The sequence below is a fragment of the Cyrtonyx montezumae genome, unplaced genomic scaffold, assembly GCF_038088225.1.
Source record: "Cyrtonyx montezumae isolate F1298 unplaced genomic scaffold, pur_monq_1.0 scaffold_7, whole genome shotgun sequence".
NCBI classification, from domain to species: Eukaryota; Metazoa; Chordata; class Aves; order Galliformes; family Odontophoridae; genus Cyrtonyx; species Cyrtonyx montezumae.
In genome coordinates this window covers 25,032,672-25,050,909 of record NW_027072078.1, presented here as the reverse complement: position 1 = coordinate 25,050,909, position 18,238 = coordinate 25,032,672, and the positions used below count along the sequence as shown (strand labels likewise).

Below are 18,238 nucleotides of genomic sequence, written 5' to 3'. Positions count from 1 at the left end.
CTCCGGATACATTTTTCTGATTTTAGCAGAAATACTAGAGTGCTTCAGTTAACTCTCTTTGCACTGTATTTTTCCCCAGGGAAGGGAACAATCCTTTTTATAACTCTTTTTTTCATAACTAACTTGTCCTGTATCACACACAGTGTCAGAGCACCTTGACATTCAAAATTATACACCAGAAGTACTGAAACATCTCTCCAAGTATTCATCCTAATTGCTGTCATAACCTAACACTTGACTGAAAAGCAAGTTAGGTTTTTATCTCTAAAGAAATGAAACACCGACAATCTCCTGTTTCTACAGTCATTCACCTCAGCCTGAATTTTTATAGAAGTGGAGAGATGTCACCAGTTATAGATGCCCACACAACTTCTCATCTTTAAACTCTGTCCACGGCTTCCCAACATTTGTACCACTTTTCCCTCTTGGGCTTTTCCCAGCCTTTCATTACACGTGAGACAGCTCAACGCGTTTTCTATTCTGGAGCCAGTACTTCCACTGCAAACTCAGATTCACACAGATTTATTACTAGCTTATAAAATGTTCACCGAAGTAACTGAGAAAACGTTATCTTTTGAGAACAAAAACTGCTGGCCATCCCCAAATCACTAGCAGTGTGCTGAGAAAACATCAGACACATTTCTTCAGCTCTTCTGGAACTGAAGATCAGTATTCGTGTGAATACATCCAGGCAAATGCCTTCAGAAAAGAGGACCTGCGGCTCACACAAGGTTGACTTTTCATCTCTGTACCCCGTTGGGATTTTTAAATAAGAAGACTGGTAGCAGTAAACATTCATTAATATTTAAGCCTTCCCTTTGGGGGAAGGGGTCCATTCAGTGTTACAAACAGCCCCAAAGTCATGTGGCTCCTGCCCTGTCTTCTGTCTGGGACCTGGACAGTGCCACTCATACCATGCATCCCTACCAGCTTTCACCAGATCCTGGTTGCAGCCCTACAGCTACTCAACCCTGTGGCTGGTAAAGGCATATTTCAGAACTGTGAGAATCAGCAATCAAAGGAACAAACTGTCAGTCACTCCAGCACCAGATGCAAATCACAGTGCTTGCGAGACCTCAAAGCAAACAGCATCATGTGCAAATTACTCCAGGGAAAACACACGGAGGAAAAGGTCTGTTTGTTACAAAAGTAAATTATTCCTGTCTGGTCAGATGCAATGGAGCAGCCCTCACTTCCCAGGACATGGAGACAAGAGACAGGGGACTGCACACACCAGCATCTCACCCCTCCATGCTACCAACACTGCATCTTTGCCTAGAATTGTTATGACGGATAAGCACAGTAATCTGCATATAATTAACTGTGGTACCTGCATAGCAGAAAGGTAGAATAGGCTACAATCTACTGAGAATAGCATTAAAATAAAGGCGCCAAAAGCTTTCCATCACTTTAGGAAATTGCACCTTGTTGGGTTTCTTTTTTTGAAGTACCAAACCATGCCATCCTGCAATGGTGCACAAGAAACAAACAGATGCTAAAATAGAAGTAAATATCTGTATAGTATCTGTAAGTATAGAAGTAGATATAAGAAGTATACAGAGATAAATATCTGTAAGTGTCTGTATTGCTATTGTCAAAGTTCAGGGAAAAATAAAGCAAAGGAGGAAGAAAGGTTTTTTTTTTATCATTCAACTCATGATCAAACATGAGGTTGGACACAAAGATAAACGGACAACAAGTAGCATATGATAGCCTCATATACCCAACAGGAGATCTTTACTATACCCCTATTTGATGTTTGGTCATATTTTCCTTTTTCCAAGACACTCAACTGCCTAGTGGCCCTGTTCACAACCCCCGGATCTCTGACCTTGTCAGCATGCAGCACAATTACATTTCTTGCAATTTCTAGAACACTTCTCAACACAATCTGTTGTGCCTTCTTGTAAGGGGATTGGTCCACCCAACATGTTACCAACACTAATCCAACCCATGACCAGTACTAATCCCCAGCATCCTTAAGTAAACACAGACATACACTACTCCCAGAATGATACATGATAGCAATCATGAAAGCCACAGAGCTTTTTAAACAGTTGCCTTATGGAAACAGAGGAAATACACACAGCCAGGTGCTCACAGTCATTTTTCTCACCTAGTTTTGACTTTTGTAGGTCTTTGGTCCCCCAGGGGATCACAGTCTTAATCTGCTCCCCCCTCCCCCGTTTATTTCTCTAACCCACGAAATCCCTCCACTGTAGCTCCCAGTTATAAGTTTCACCTCAAGCAGGACCCTGACAGTGGAAAAGAAACACCCTTCAATTCTGCAGGGCTTCCCGTAGCTCTGTGATCTGCCAGTAAATCCCTGAGGCTGATGCATCCCACCTCGACATCCAGCTCCTTTGTTCTGCGCAGGGGGCTTGTGTAACTCACCCTGTGGGAAAGGCTGGGAGAATTCACCTCGCAGCTGTCCCGAGAAGCTGCCACCTGTTTGGTGAACACTGGAAGCTCGGAGCTGATGTTTCTGCTGCTCTGCAAGCACCCAGTTGTGCCATGATATGGCAATTAGGTGTTCTCCTGCAGGCAGGCTCCCCACATTGTCACAGTGCTGCGTAAGGACTGTCACGCTGCAACAGACAAATGGTCCCTCTCATCCAACACCTTGTCTGACAGCAACCACTGATGGATTCTTCATACTAAAACACAAGAAGGTCATTTTCATTGCCTGCTATTGCAGCGAGGGAGCAGTGGGTGTGGAATTTTGCAGGCTGGGGCAGCGGGTGATCTCTCTGTGCTATGAAAGGTGAAGTGAGAAACTGAGGGACATCTCTGCCCTAAAGCGTGAGCTTGTTCACTCATAGGCTAAAAGTACACTGGGACCCTCAGACGAAAGATGACACAGGAGTGAAAATTGTTACTATAAGGGCTTCTCTGGATTCGAATGCTATAACGAGAAATACTACTATGCATTCATACAAATGTTTCAGTGTTTTTCTACTGAAACTTGCAGAGCTACATGCTAATTTACTAAATGCACCATAAACATCCTTTCCCTTTTCAAGTTAATCACAATTGCCTTACAGGAGATTAACACCATAAAGCACTTTCACAGCTGACGTGCCTTTAAAAAAATTCCCAGAGTTAAGCTTGTATAAATAATGTAAGTGACATGGAATGTAATTATTAAATGTTGTCATTTTGGAAGAAAATTAATTAGCAATAGCTGTAGCTGTCTTGTGTCTATTTAAGCAGTGTGCATCTCAATTAAAATTTAATTGCCACAGATTCAGTCACAGCAGGGAAAAGTGATGGAAATGAAAAGCAGTCCGATCCTATATTGCCGTCTACAAGAGAAAGTGTAGTAGAAACTGTGAGGGGGAAGGGGAGGAAAGAGGGAGGAAGGTAAGAAAGCAAATTACCAGAAAGCACCCAGGGTGCTCAGAGGCACCGGGTGCTGCTCATTCATAAAGTGTCTGGCTGGTATCAGACACGAGCGCGAGCAGAAACACAGCCAGCTGCTGTTGGAAGAGGGGTTCCTTCATATCACAAAGGTGTGCCTTGAAGAGAAATAATCCCCTCCATGTGACAGTGAGAAGCAGCTGTTCTTCCAAATGACACTGGAAAACTTCCACAACAGAGAAGCATGACTGAAGTAACAGCATCATTCAAAAGTGGAGGACACATCGTTTTGAGATGTTTTAAATAAAATCACATGGCCAAAAGGAGCTGGGTACTCGAGCAATCTCTCAGCATAAAGTGCTTCTTAAGTTCAACAGCCAATTCACCACAATCTTAAGTATACTGATGTATGTCTTAACCAAAGTACTTTCCCTGCATCATTCATTTCTCAAGATTTAAATTATCTACAACTTGTTTACTTGAATGAATAATTCACATCTCAGACAAAAGAAAAGAAAACAAAGAAAAAAGGTATTGCCATTGGTGTGGCAGGTGTAAATTTCATTGCCAAACAGATGGTTCAGAATCCTGAGTTCATCTGTGGTAAGTATATAAAACAGAAGCAAAAAATGTTCTGGTCTTAAAACTTGGGCTAATTGGAAAATACATGCTGAATGTAATATCGTTGAACCACATATATATTCTTGAAACATTTCTTTTAGGACTTATCCAGCTTCCAAATGAGGCAAATATATTCCCTACAAATTCCCAGGGTGTATCCTCTGAAAATCAAGTTATATTGTTTCTGACTGACATCATAATTATAATGTAAATTTACAGTACTTGATCATTTTGTGGATGATGCTGAAGTCACAGCAGAATCCAACTCACTCTCATGCCAGTATGTGACTCTGCCCACACGATAACAAGCTGAGATGTGAGATTCGTATTACCTATAAACTGATGATGATAATAATAGTAGTAGTAATAGCAGTATTGTCATAGTCTTGTAATGATACTAAGTTATAGGTATGACACAGCCACGATGAAATATTCAGATGCAAACTTCCCTATAGTTAATGGACTGGTGAAGATTTGTCTGATGTGCTCTAGTACCTGCCCACCGCTGAAGCTGAAGGCATGACATTTGGAAATGAAATGAAGGCAGGACATTCGGAAAGTTTTTTCTCTAGCAGGGTCCTGCACTGCTGGAACAGACCACAGCAAGAGTCTGGGGCATCTTCATCCCTGGAGGTTCTCAAGACCCCACTGGACAAGCTATGACCAACTCAACGTGGTGCTGATGACAGGCCCCCCCTACCCCCCCCCTGAGGCTGGACTAGGGACCCCCAAAAGTCACTTCCACACAGAATTTCCAGGATTCTGTGATTCTACTCAAGTGGAACTGAGGTCTCAGGTAACAGAATGATCTCTCAGAGCACTAAGGACTCAATGTCATGGCCTAAAATTAGTGACTCTCAGCTACCTATTAACTAACGTGAGAGAGCTTGCATCACAGTGTAAAGCCAATGGTGAACAAGCTGAAACACGAACTCAGAGAACTACTTTCTTTACTAAAAAACAAACAAACAAACAAAAACTCCTGCACTGGAGAAATGGTTAACTTTCAAACAAGATGACCAGCAACTCCCTTCCTCTGCAAGCCAGTCTAAATCTGGATTAAAAAAAAAAAAAAAAAAAAAAAAAAAAAAAAAACCTCAAAAGTCTGCAATTATTACTATTATTATTTTTTACATTATCAGATGTTTTCTATCCCAGCATGACTAAAAACAAAAGAGACAGCCTCCTTCACTGGAATGTACTCTCCTTGTACAGATCCAATGCATGAAGCACGTGTAAAGCACTCCTCTGCATCTTACATGTTTACGCTTCCTGATACTTTCAAATCCTCCGAATAACAGGGTGCCATTTTTAAAAAGCTCAGTTCTATTTTCTGCATATTGCTAGATGGTTATGTGCAGTTTTTGCTCTGTATACTTCTGTTTGTGACTAACTGGAACTTGAGGCAATTCGAGTTTCAAATGTTTTCCAGCTCACTGTAAAGCTAAACGCACATAAACTTCAGACCCCAAATCAGACTGCTGAGCATACCTTTCAGCACATCACATTATTTCGTCTTCATTTAGCTGTCACAAAAACATTTCCTTTCGTCTACAGATTAATTACAGCCCGGTGAGGTTTCAGCACAAATACTTTTGCGCATTGGAAGCTCTGCAAAGACACAGTGATTCATGCCTCTGGAAGGGAAAAGAAAGCTGAGGCAGGACATGCAAGCTGTGAGAGGATCCGATATCAAAAGAGCTGGAGCCTCCCGTGAGCACCCAGCCGTACCAACACAAATACGGCCCTGCACGACTCACGGCGGAGCCACAGCTGAACGCAAGCCGACGCTTTAGTAAGCACTAAGCTGATTTGGCTGCACTGCTCATTCATCGAGGAGCAAAGAAGACAGGGCAGGAAGCATCACTCAGTAATGAATTATACGCGACACAAAAAAGCCACAGGTGTGGTTTTAGAGTCAGTGCATGCAGCCGCTGCAGCCCTGGATTCCGCGTAATTGCTGTAACTATGGAAAATGGACAGTGGGAAACTCTGTAGAAATGCAGAGAGCGGGCCGGCCCAAGAACACATTCCCACTTGTTCAAAGCAGCCAGATAGACCATTTAAACATGTGTCAACTGTATCTGATGACGACCATGTCAGTGCATTAGGTCTGGACAGTTAAATACAAAGGGCTCGATTCTTCGCGGTGCCGGAGCTGTGCTGTCAGCAAGCTGGCTGCTGCTGCTGCTGCTTTGCAGCTGTGTGCCCGGTGCAGGCAAAGCTCCGGCAGCGTTCTGACACAGCTGGGCAGTACAGGGCAGCCCCACGGTACTCCTGTGGATGCCTCTCTGGCTGCACAGGGCTGGGGGGAGCCCTGCAGCATGGTGAGCACTCCGCTTTCTTGTTTGGGCAAGGTGGGAAGCTTCCTCGCCCTTAGAGCAATAGGGACTGGAGAAAGGGAAAGAAATAAGAGCATTTCTACTTACTAAAAGCACATGTATGTACTCTAGATATTAGAAGCTGTGGCTTATGTAAAGATGCAACACAATGGGCCTCAGCTCCTGAGCAGATCTAGATGCAATTTCTTCCACGGCCTTGCCAAAGTCACCTCTCTCTGCACTGAACTCCCGAAGCCATTCCAGCAGTCCTCTCCTGCCAATTTCTTCCCATTGCACAAGCTGGGCTGCTGCATCAGCTGCCATGGGGTGTGTGTAAGGCCACTTGTGTGGCCCATTTGGGCAGTGGGGGCTGGAATACTGGAGGCTGGAAGCTGAACTCATCACTATCACTGAGCGCTGAACATACCGGTGAGGTTGGTGTTCACTCATTTTTTCTTTCTGAGTACAATATCCTCACCCTGGTGGCAATTTTGCAGCTCCCATTCCTGGGACGTGGGAAATCTCTCCAAGTGCTGACTTCAGGACAAAAAGTTCTCCTCGGGAGCCCTCAAAATAAATGCATCCTCACTCCCACACTGTGACCTATCTGCTCTGTAGGGCAGTACATCAGGTCCCCTGAAAAACCACATATGCAGCTGGTCATAGACACAATGGCTTGGGTTGGAAGGGACCTTAAAGATTATTTAGTTCCAACCCCCTCTGCGGGCACAGAGATCTCAAGATCAACATTTTCTGCATCATCAGCATCGTTTGGCATGGGTTGTTTTGCCCCTTGGTGCAGATGAGCTTTGTTCTTTGGGATCAACCTATTTCCTCTCCTGAAGAGAGGTCCATCAGCTGTGTGGGGACCCTGTGGCTCCTGGGCAGGTACCCAGTGAGCTCCACCCAGCCACCAGGGGTGATCTCAGCAGTTTTCTGGCCTCAAAACCACGCAGAACAACTAGTCCTTTCCAGTATGATGTCCCTGCCAACAATAATCAACTGGTGTTTTAGAGAAATCACCAAAAGAGGTGTTCTTTGTACTTTTTATTTTTTTGTCTGGCTTTAAATGCTATTAAATATTTGCAGCCCTTTTCAGTAACAAAGGACAACAAAGAAAAGGGGGGGAAAAGAAGTCTCACTTCTTTGGTTTTTGCTGAATTTGGAAAGGTTCCTGGATCAAAGCTCAAAAAGCTGCAAGTTTATGGAAGACACATTAGCAACGCTTAGTGAGGAAAAACTACTGAACTGTGTAAGGAAGACAAGTGACCAAATCCAGAGGATTTAATCAATGGACAAATTCAGGAAGAGCAATTCACCAGAAGGAAGTGTGCTGACAGCTTTCAGACAGCCACCCCAAACTCAAACCCAAGACAGGTCACAAGTGTGCAAAAGCACCAACATGAGGAGATATATTTTAATCCATGAGATTGTATTTTACAAGAAGCAGAGCCTCTGGGGAAGCCATTACCTTCATACAGATGTACTCCTGTGAAAAAAAAGAAAAATACCTAGACTCCCTGATGCGAGAGGTCAAACAATTACAATTTCCTTAATTTCATATCCAGTTGGGAAATTAAATAACAGAACTATGAAAGCTTTACACTTCCTTCTGAAGAAAGTGGCAATTTAATTTAATTTTTTAATGCAATAAGAATTGATGAGTGAGTATAGGAGGGGGCTTTTCCCCAGTGCCCTTTCCCTCCCCACCACCCTTTTTAAACAATCTCGCTCATTCAATGGAAAATAAAATAAATAAATCCAAGGAACACAAGTCTTTCATGAAAGACCAATTCCTTTGTGGACAAAGCACAACACGCTGCTCCTTGAGAAGCTGTTTTATTTCATTAACAGTCTTCTCTGTACAGCTCTGAGCTTTGTCCACAACTTTTTAGTCTCTGGAAAGAGGCAGCATCTGTTCCTGATCCCACAGCTTACTGGAACAACTTATAGGAATGGCATGGGGAACATGAGACTCGTGGTCCATCTGGCCTCAAGCTATGTCTCTCTCCTATGGCAGCTCCTCCTAATCTCAGTGGAAAGTCTCAGCGTTCTCCACAGCTCCATGAGTTCAACCATGGTCACGCCATTCTGGTTCCTACAATTTCAGAAGAGTTTCCAAGGGTTTATGTAGAGAACTTGCTCAAGGACCTTCCCTTGCATTGGGCTCCTTCCTGCTCTGGAGCAAAGTAAGCTCCTTCCTCACAACAATGACATGGAAAAGAGAGATGAACCAAGAAACCTACATGCTTTCTGAACTAGCTGCAGCATCACAGCATTCCTGCAAAGCATTTTCATCAGAAAGAACTTGCAGAGTGGAAGCGTACGCTGCTCTCTCAGTGCAACCCTGCATACACAAAACTTGGTGGCAGCAGCCAGGCAGTGAAAGTTGCTGCCAGGAAGGACATGTGATTAATAGAGAAACAATCTAATGCTTGTCACAGAGCAGACAAGGCTCAGAGTACTGGACTGCAGGACAAAACAAAAACAGAAAAAAAACATTAGCACTTGCACACAGACCAGGCAAACAAAAATAGCATGCTCATACAGCTGGCCATGGGGGATAAAGATGAGAAAATGAATTGAAAATTTTTTCTACTGTTTCGTTGGGAAAAAAATAAACAAACAGATTCCCTTTTTTTTTTTTTTTTTTATCCAGAATTAACCTGTGGAATATCTACTAATAGGGCTTAACAGATACTGTTATCCAGAGTCCCGAGACATTACTTTTTAAAACATTACACCCCAGAACCAGCAAAGCAACAGAGCTGCAAACTTCCATCACGGAGCTGCAAACTCTGGCACCCATGTGTGACTCAGAAGACATTAAAGATTTTCTAATTAAAGACAAGGCCATTTGCAAGACAGATGATTCCAGCTTACTGGCAAGCCTGTTGGGAGATGACTAAACCAGAGCTAACAGCATGCAGCGAGCAGCTCACAAGCAGCCTGGACTGGGACGGTCAGCTCACATCCCTGGGCACTAGCACAAATGGCAGGGAGGAAACAACTAGCTGCAGGCAGTTAAGACCAAAAGCAGTTTGTGTCTTGATGCTGCGGGAAACTTTAAAAACAAAAACAAAACAGCTGTAAGTACAGTTGTGAAGATGTAGAAACCTCCAGACAGAAGAGAGAAAACAGGCTGACATTTGCAGAAGGCAGAGCTCTTGGTGCACATCTGCTCCGAGCAGCCCCAGGGGACCAGCTCTCCTGGAGCCACTCACCCTGTGCTGTGGTTCCAGCTGCAGCGTAATCCTAGTGACTGATAAGCAGCAGTATCATGCTACAGAAACAAGACTAAGGGCGGATAAAACCACTGCAAGGCCAACTGATTTAAATAAATAAAGCCCCAGAGATGATATTATTTAGGTTGTGTAGTAGCTGACATCCAGGATTACTTCCGGAGGCCTGCAGATCAACCAGCAAATGTTTATGCTGCACTCTCACTCAGACTTCGTTCACCTTCATGCCCCACCAGCCATCCCAAACGCAGCCTGCCTCAGCAACCAAGGAAGCAGCTTACACCAAACTACTCCAGGGATGCTACAATTCCATCTTGCCTCCTGTTCCCATCTTCCTTCCCTTTCACTTGCATTCAGGTTAATGCAACCACAGTATCGATTGTTTCGGGGAACTGATCCAGCCAAAAATCTCATTCTGAAAAAGCTCCTGAGCATGTGCTGACCAAGAACATCCCCAAACACAGTGCGTACAGAGAGCATCTCAAGTCAGCAGTCAAATAGGGTGAACTTCACACAGAGCTGCACTGGAGGAACACAGGGGCCCTGTAAGGCACTCCTCCTCACTAAGTGCTCTTTTGGGTCCAACCACCCCTCTGCTTCATTTCATAGCTTCACAGAATCACTGAGGTAGGAAAGATGTTTAAGATCAACTAGCACAGTTGTCAGCTCATCTAACCACGTGCCACATCTCCACAGTTCTTGAACATCCCTAGGGACACTGACTCCACCGCCTCCCTGGGCAGCCTGTCCCGATATCTCACCACTCTTCTGGCCAAGAAATCTTTCCTCCTAATATCCAAACTGAACCTTACTGGTGCAACTTAAGGCTATCACCTCTCGTCCTGTTGCTGTTACCTGGGAGAACAGATTGATTTCCACCTCACCAAAACCTCCCTTCAGGGAGTTGTAGAGAGTGATAAGGTCTCCCCTGAGCCTCCTCTTTTCTCTAGAAGAGTAGGAGGGAACTGTCAGCATGATGGGGAGGAAAATTCTGGGCTTTAATTATCGTAACGCCTAAATTTTAGTTCAAAATTAAAGTTCACTTATCCAACATGGAACAGCTTCTTGGGGAGGCAGTTGAAGTTCTGAGCTGCTTCTTCCCCCAGCAACAGAAATCCACGTCACCTAACATCTCTTAAACATGTCACATCCCACAAGTGGCCAAGACCGATGCCTAAGGTATTAACTATCCAGCATGTTCCTTAGTTGCTAGATTTTCTGGCTCCTTCCAACTGAGGTCACCATGACACATGGACACCATGGCTCTGAAGCTTGAGCCTCACCATTTATGCCTGGCAGACCCTGTACTGACAATAAAGCTTCACAGAGCTTTGTTTCTGCACCTGTGAAATAAGGAAATCCATGCTTACTCATCTTTGTTAATATTCTTTTGTTCATGTTTTGTAAACGGTCTTAAAGAGCATTTACCCCACTATGGAGTGCTGTGCACAGTACTTAAAAGTTCCTGTGAAGCACACTGGGTAGATCCATAAAACAACACCGCTTTTATCTCTTTCTCTGCATGCCCTCCATCTCCTGCGTTAGCATAACAAAGAAAATGATGTTTAGAGCATCAAAACAGATTTTTGGAGGGTAAAAGAACAATAGCCAGTGGCTAAATATATAGAGGCAGAGCAATCAAAGAAGAGCAGATAGACCAGTGGTGTCTCAAGCAAATCTCAAAGTTTTCCAAACGAAACATTCTTGGAAACTGATATTCTCATTCTCTTAAATCACTGCTCGTGGCTGAAATCCTGCTTCCAGAAAACCATTTGGCTCCCCTTTTCGTGCACTGAGCTATGCAAGGAATACAAATCCTGCAGCCCGGAGTTTTTATTGTGGTTTCTAAAGAGCTGCACCACTGGAAAAATCCAATGGAAAATGCAGTTTTCTGTGGATGGCAAAGGATTGTTTTTCCATGCACACATGCACGGGGTTCTGCTCACCGTGCAGTGGTCAGGGAGGAGAGACTTTCTCCCCGGACAGCAGGCAGGGTGTGAATGTGGAGTCACTCACTCACCCACGCGCCGCTCTATTTCCTGGATTTAGTGAGTGGTCTTTGTTGGAGCTGAAAGGCTGCAGCTGGGATGGACGATGCAAGTTCACCAGGGGTTATTCAGCTCCAGACAGTCTTCATAAAAGCACAAATAAGACAGAGCAAACTTTCCTAATTTTTTTTTTTCCCTCCAAGCAATGAACTTCTGAACTTGGCTCTTGCAAGTACAGATATGACAGTATAGTAGAAGACTGCACAGTTTGCACTGTGCTGATCTACGCAGGCCATAATTCACACAAATATACACAGAGCAAACCATTTTCTCCATACTGATCAGCAAAGATTTAATGGTAGAGTAGATGGCTGAGGCCTCCTATTACTTAGACGGCTATGTTTTCCAAAACACACAATTGTATGTCTACTATATCTGGAAACAACTAATACTTTTAAGTGCCCTTTTTGCATCCAGCCCAGGAACTAATACATCACCTGATGTATTTTATTTCTTTTTTATTATACAACTTTGCTTCATTGCTAATGAGTGGAACCAAATAGTTCTTACAGCTGTGAGTGAATTCACGTAAGGGTGAATTTTATAAAAGAAAAACCTCTCTGCTGCTGAGGTCACAAAGCAGGAGGAGGCATTTCTGCTCAGACATTTCTGGTTTATTGACTACCTGCTGACAACTCTTTGGGCACCACTGTTTAGGTCCAATCCAAATGGTGACCTTCAGAGAAGGCTATGTTCACAAGGTTTTGGTCGTTCTGCTTCAGCAAGGCTCCAAATCAAAATGGCTTTACAAAACATTATTAGCAATAAATAATAATATGACATCACATACACACCAACATGCCACCGTGGTGGTCAGGAGCCTCCTGTCACGAGAGGCTTCCAATGAGACATGTCAGGTTGTCCAAACTGGAAACGCCTGCGGCTGTGCACCAGTTTGAGCTAACCATGGGTGGGGTGGGTCAGAAATCTAAAATTGCCAGCTGTCTGGGCAGACAGTCAAAGCCTTCAGCTCCTGCCATTCCCAGGCAGCCCCACCTCATGGGCTGCCTTTTTACAGCTGGGAGCCTGGATGCCCATCCCACGATGCTGGCAGAAAGCTGAGATCTCTGTGAGTCCAAGCCTCAGATGAAGCTTGGGGATGAGGGGGGAGGGAAGGTTTAAGCCCCCTGCTCCAGGAGCCTGTGCAGACAGCTGTTCTCTCTCATTTTGGAATCATCAGCTAAAACAAGTTCTTTTTTTTTCCTTCCAGAGCAGAAAAACGTATGGAATTTCCTTTCCGTGAGACACTTTTAAGAGCTTTGTTGGGAAATCGAGTGAATTTTCACAAAGTATTTTCCCCAAAAGCAGAAATGACAGTTAGCACCAGCTCCAATCAGACAACCAGTTTGAGATCAATCTTATCCTTAAGCAAGTCCCTTTAACCCCCCCCTCCTTTTTTTTTTTTTTGTCCCTTTAGCCAAACATACGAGCTTCCAAAAACTGAAGAACCTTGCATGCAAACTGCCTGGAGAAAAGGTGGTGATTCATAACACAGGGGAAATGTGCGATAAAGCAGAGTAGCTTATCCCAGCTGTTGAAAGGACTGTGTAGAAATCCATGCAGCGCTAAGATGCCAGGTTTCCATTTTCTTCGGATATTCAAAGGGAGAGATGAAATCTTTGCATCCTGCCAAATTGTAGTCCAACTGGAATGCGTGCTGTTGTTTTGACAAACTGCAGCTTACTAGAGAAAACTTAATTTTCACATCATAAAGTTTCCTTAAGCTGGCTTCAGGCTTCATACTGGCAAAACCTCAGCTAGAAAAACGTTACTCAAAACCAGGAAAGTTTAGGGACATCAGCATAATTCAGCATCTGAATCCCAAGCCTGGATGGCTGCTCTCAGTCATCCCAGTCACACGCCTGGTCCCTCTGAGTCCCACACTGCTTTTCAGTGCACAATAAAGGTATATGACAAAGCCCTGCCTTAACACAAGCCAGAGTTTAAGATCCAGTCTGATCAAAACTGGCAGTCTGCCCCTTCTCCTTTCCCTGTTCATATACACACACACTCTCTTACAACAGTTATCAGGATCTGTAAGCATAGATTATAAGAAAGAAAGAATTTCTGAGAAGAGCAATTCAGGACATAAAGACTAGTTGGTTACTTATTATTCCACTTTCATTTCTACAGCTCCAAAGGAATTTTACACTGATAAAAGACTCCAGCCTGGCACCTCAGGAAGTCATCTGCAGATGGGACCATGCAGTGAATGAAGTCAATCAGAGATCTCCAGGCTGGGACTGTCTGAACCAGCACAATTGGTATATGACCGCTTCAGTGAGATCACTTGTTCCCCACCAGGACGTGGCTTTATGGCTCACTTGTCTGGTGCCAACTTTGAGGTGCCAGAGCCACATCTCATGGTGCAGCCCAACAGAGCACAGTTCCTGTGCTGCTCCTTCTCTCAGCCCTCACAAGAGACGCTGAGGACACTGCTCAGAGTCATGGCCAGTTTCCTGTCTTGTCAGAGAAAAATGACAAGAAATTATTCATCCAAGGTGGACGTACTGCAAAGACAGCTGATTTCTCTGGACATCCCAATAAATCCTGTATAACTTGTTCTGCATTACTAGACAGCAACCTGCTAAGCTGGCAGTTGACCGAGACCTTAAGAAACATGCACCTCCAAGTTCTGCAGGACATAGTGTAACACAGGTGGGGACCATCACTCACTGAGAAACCAGCCTCAAAGGAGCCTTGATGTACTGTGCAGCTGTGGTCCTGTTCCTGGGACAGGGATCCACGGCTCCTAGTTTCCAGACATCATCACCAGATGTCAAGATATCTCCTGACCGTCCATTCATCTGTGATTCAGCTTCTTTATACTTGAATCAGGCATAATTTTTTTTAAAGCACACTGAGAGGCATGAATGGAAACTCATTTTGTGAGTACAGATGAGCAGGGCAAGTAGCCATTAGTTATCATAACCTTCAGTCACTGCTGATCTGCATTTGTTATAAAAGAGTATGTAACAAGGAAAACGCTTCCATCACCTATGGCTGCTGTTACCTCCTCAGTATTTTTAAATGGATGTCAAAGTAAAATTATATATCTCCAAGGATAACCTACTTCAAATACAGCCTATGGCAGCTAACAATAAATAAAGTATTAACTTTTGCCAAGGAAAATAACAGCAACAAAAAAAGCGGATATCACTTTTTTTTTTTTTGTGGGAAAACAGAATATAAAATTGACTGAGAACCATGTTAGCACCCAACAAAACAGAAAACAGTAACAAACTGCCACAAGTCAGGGCACTTCCTACTCTAACAGGTAAATAAACTTCTGTTGACACAATGCATCTTACGACAGAGTAACTCTTTCACTGCTTATTTACGCCTTTTTAAAACTCAAGCTTGGCCTCTGCCAGATCTTGTGGAAAGACAGTTTATTTATATGTAAACAAAAAGAAACACTGTTAATATATGCTGCAAGTATAAAAGGCCTAAACCCACACTTAAACTGGAAAGCAGAGGTAGAAAGCAACACATGCTGGCAGTTTCTACACCCAGTTACAAGAACACAGCACTGCAGAGCATCACACCACTTGGACACCTGAAGCCATTCCTGAATCCAGGGAATTCCTCCTGTTAAAAGTTTACATTACTGCAGACTAAAAGAAAGAGCTTACTTTGAAAGCTGGAAGAGATTTCATTCAAAGCTGAAGAAGCATTATAAACATTTACTCTCAGAGGCTCTCAGTGTTGGGCAGAGGAGGAGGAATTGAAGGAGATGAAAGAAAGGAATTAGTAAAGGAGGGAGAGAGGATAAAAGCACAAGAAAGGACCCGACAGCAGAGAAGCTATGCAACCCTTCAGTGAAATTAGCTGTCCAGCCTTTAAACGCCGCTGCAGAAAGTGAATAGAGTATTTCAAGACAAAATAATCTGCTTCCACGGTGTGGCTTCCGTGCACACATTTGTGTGTTTTCCCATATGGTGGAAGAAAAAGAAAGGTGTGTTCCCTGCACTTGGGCCGATCCCTCTGCTTGGCCTTCTCCTCATTTCCTGCCAGAAGGTGGGTTCCGGGCTGCTCCATCCTTTGCAGTCAGTCAGCAAAACATCTGGTTCAAGGCAGAAGGAGAGCAGGAAGGGCTGCAGACATCTGAAACTCTTTTGCAATTGCTATGGGGAAATGTAAGAAGATAAACTACTACTATTTAATATAGTAGCAGTTCAAACATCCATGCAGGTCCAACATCGTTAGCAAATTAATCCTTTCTCTGTGCAAGTTGGCTCTAGATTTTGTGTTGCTGTTGGCAGATTAGAAGAGAGGGCAACTTTTTTCTCTGATAAACATACACTTATTTCAGGCCTGCATTCTGCCTAGCTCGGTTCCTGCACACTGGGCCTCAGGGAGTCCAACTCCAGCACTCCTGCTGCAACAGCCTGGCCCTGGCCTCCCATCATCCTCCCAGCCCTTCAGAGAGGCAGATTATTTGCTCTGAATGGCCAGGTGGAAAACACCCAAATGGCCCACGCAACCCAGGCCTGCTGCAGAGGTTAGCTCAAAAAGAGCAGCCAGGGAGCTGGGTGGCACAGATACACCTGGCACAGGGGTAGAGGGAGGGCAGAAAGCTGCAGGAACACATCTGTATTGTGCCAGGATATCCTAAGACCTCTGTCATCAAAGAAAGTGGCCTGCAGTGCTGCAGTGACCCCAAGACTCACTGCGGTGTGAGGTGCCTTTCCAAAGGCCCTCCCTTCATGACTCCAAAAGCTTCACCCCTGGCAGTCTTCAAGAAATGCAGAGATTTGGTACGTTAGGGACACGGCTGAGCAGGCAATATTGATGGTACATGGACGGCTGGACTGGAGATTGGATGATCCCAACATCTATGATTCTGCATGCTACTGCTTTGCAATGATGTATTGCATTACTTAGATGTGAGGAATTTGTAACACAACTGGAAATAAACCTGACCACGCTGCCCTGTCTTCTTCATGAGGGGAGCACTACTGGACAGGCTATCTTGTAAATCGGTATGGCCCAAATTACAAACAGAGGTGCTAAAGCATCATGCATCAAACTCCAGAGAGTAACACCAGTGTCTCGTGTAAATGCTGTTAGTGACCACCAGCTGTATAATTTAAATTCCTTTTTAAAGAGGCCTCAGCAATAAGGTAGAGAGAATTATTGATACTCCTACGCAGCAGAGAAAGCAAACAATTTTTTAAAAAATAATTCTGGAGTCATTCTGACATAAATGATTTATTTCCGCTGGATAGAAACCACTTAGTTTAAGGTGGCAAACTTGAGGCAGCTTAGTGGTTACGCTGCTCTCCTGAGACAAGGGGCCCTGAGCACACATCCACCCTTGATCTGGGTATAAAAAGTGGCTCAACGCAAAGCTCTCCTATCCAGAAGTGTGCTCTCACCGCAGCCCTCAGTGACAGGAAAGGCTGCTATGAAGACACAATTATTATGACATTTCCCTCCCCCCCCTGCAGCAAAATTCCCTATTAGAAGTGTTCACCAAATTAATCCAGTTCCGAGTAGAACAAAACTGCATTTTTCAGCAAAGAAAATATCCTAATCCAGAGGAGAAAGAAATCCTTTAGTGGTTCTTTCTTCCCACAGGCTGAGAAAAGATATAATTCAAAAATTTCCCTGAAGTATACAGACACAGACCTCTTCAGGGACAGCACAAGCAATACAAAACACATTTAAGAACAATTATAAAAGACTTCCAGCTCGTTTCATTTATGCTCCAAGCATGCCAATACTTTAAAGTTTTCTGTCCTCTCTCTCCAAAAGAATAGCTGAGTTGCCAGTGTATGTTCAGTGCTACAGCTGCATTTGGTTCTCTAATTACATGAATCTCTGCCATCTTCCCTATGTGAAAGATAAACCGTCATTTTAGTTGAGATGTTCTAACTTGATTTACACAGCTAGTTTACCTAATTTTCCAATTTAGCCCTTCAAGATAAGGAAAGGCAAGATGCATTCAAGGGAGTCATGCTTAGGCATAACGAGCAGATAAATGAACCCTTCCTCAGTTACTGTGGAGGACATTTTAAATGACAGACAATGCAGTGTGTTCTGCCAGTAGGAAAGTGATCCTTTGACCTTAGTTTGCATTTCAAGTGAAGTGAAAAGCAGGAGAAGAATTGGGAGTTTCTGAAGAAAAAGTTAAGGTGCAGTATTGTAGATTTATAAAAGACCATAGACCATGTGCATCGATGGAATCTTGTTTGATTTCTTTGAAGTAAAGTGGAAGATTTTTTGGTTTCTACGCACAGGTGCAGTATAGCTTTGATGGTGATACCAGAGACCATAACTGAACTCACCCCGAAATGGTAATAGTACAACGCTCAGCTGGGGAGAAGCGCAAGAGGTAAGAGGAAGCCCTTATCAAAGAGCAGACATGACCCAACTTCTCATGCCAATAGGACTGTCTGGCTGAGCTGTGGCTCGAGGAGCTGCTCAGCCTCATGTCCTCTCCTCCACTGCCGCAATGTCAAGAGCCACCTGACATCGAGATGCCAGGATGCAATATCAAGATGCACATACGTGGACCGGCACAAGGAGTTCTGTGTACAGCCTGCACATCTGCATCAAACAAATAAAACTCACAAGGCACAGTTTGAAACTGTCCTTAATAAAGACTGAAAATTCCTGGCTTCACAATGAACAGGGTCAT

The 18,238-nt window shown here is 43.9% G+C and overlaps 1 protein-coding gene across 2 annotated transcripts in view; it reads right to left on the bottom strand.

Moving 5' to 3' along the window:
* GLI2 (GLI family zinc finger 2) overlaps positions 1 to 18,238 on the bottom strand; it is a 175,420-nt gene that overhangs the window by 139,730 nt on the left and 17,452 nt on the right. The window contains exon 1 of one of the 2 annotated variants that reach the window (XM_065751151.1): positions 5,473 to 5,717. The exons of the other annotated variant lie outside the window; for it this stretch is intronic. The gene's annotated coding sequence lies outside the window, so the exon portion shown is untranslated. Of the gene's footprint in view, positions 1 to 5,472; positions 5,718 to 18,238 lie in introns of those variants that run through there. 2 annotated transcript variants of the gene reach the window in all.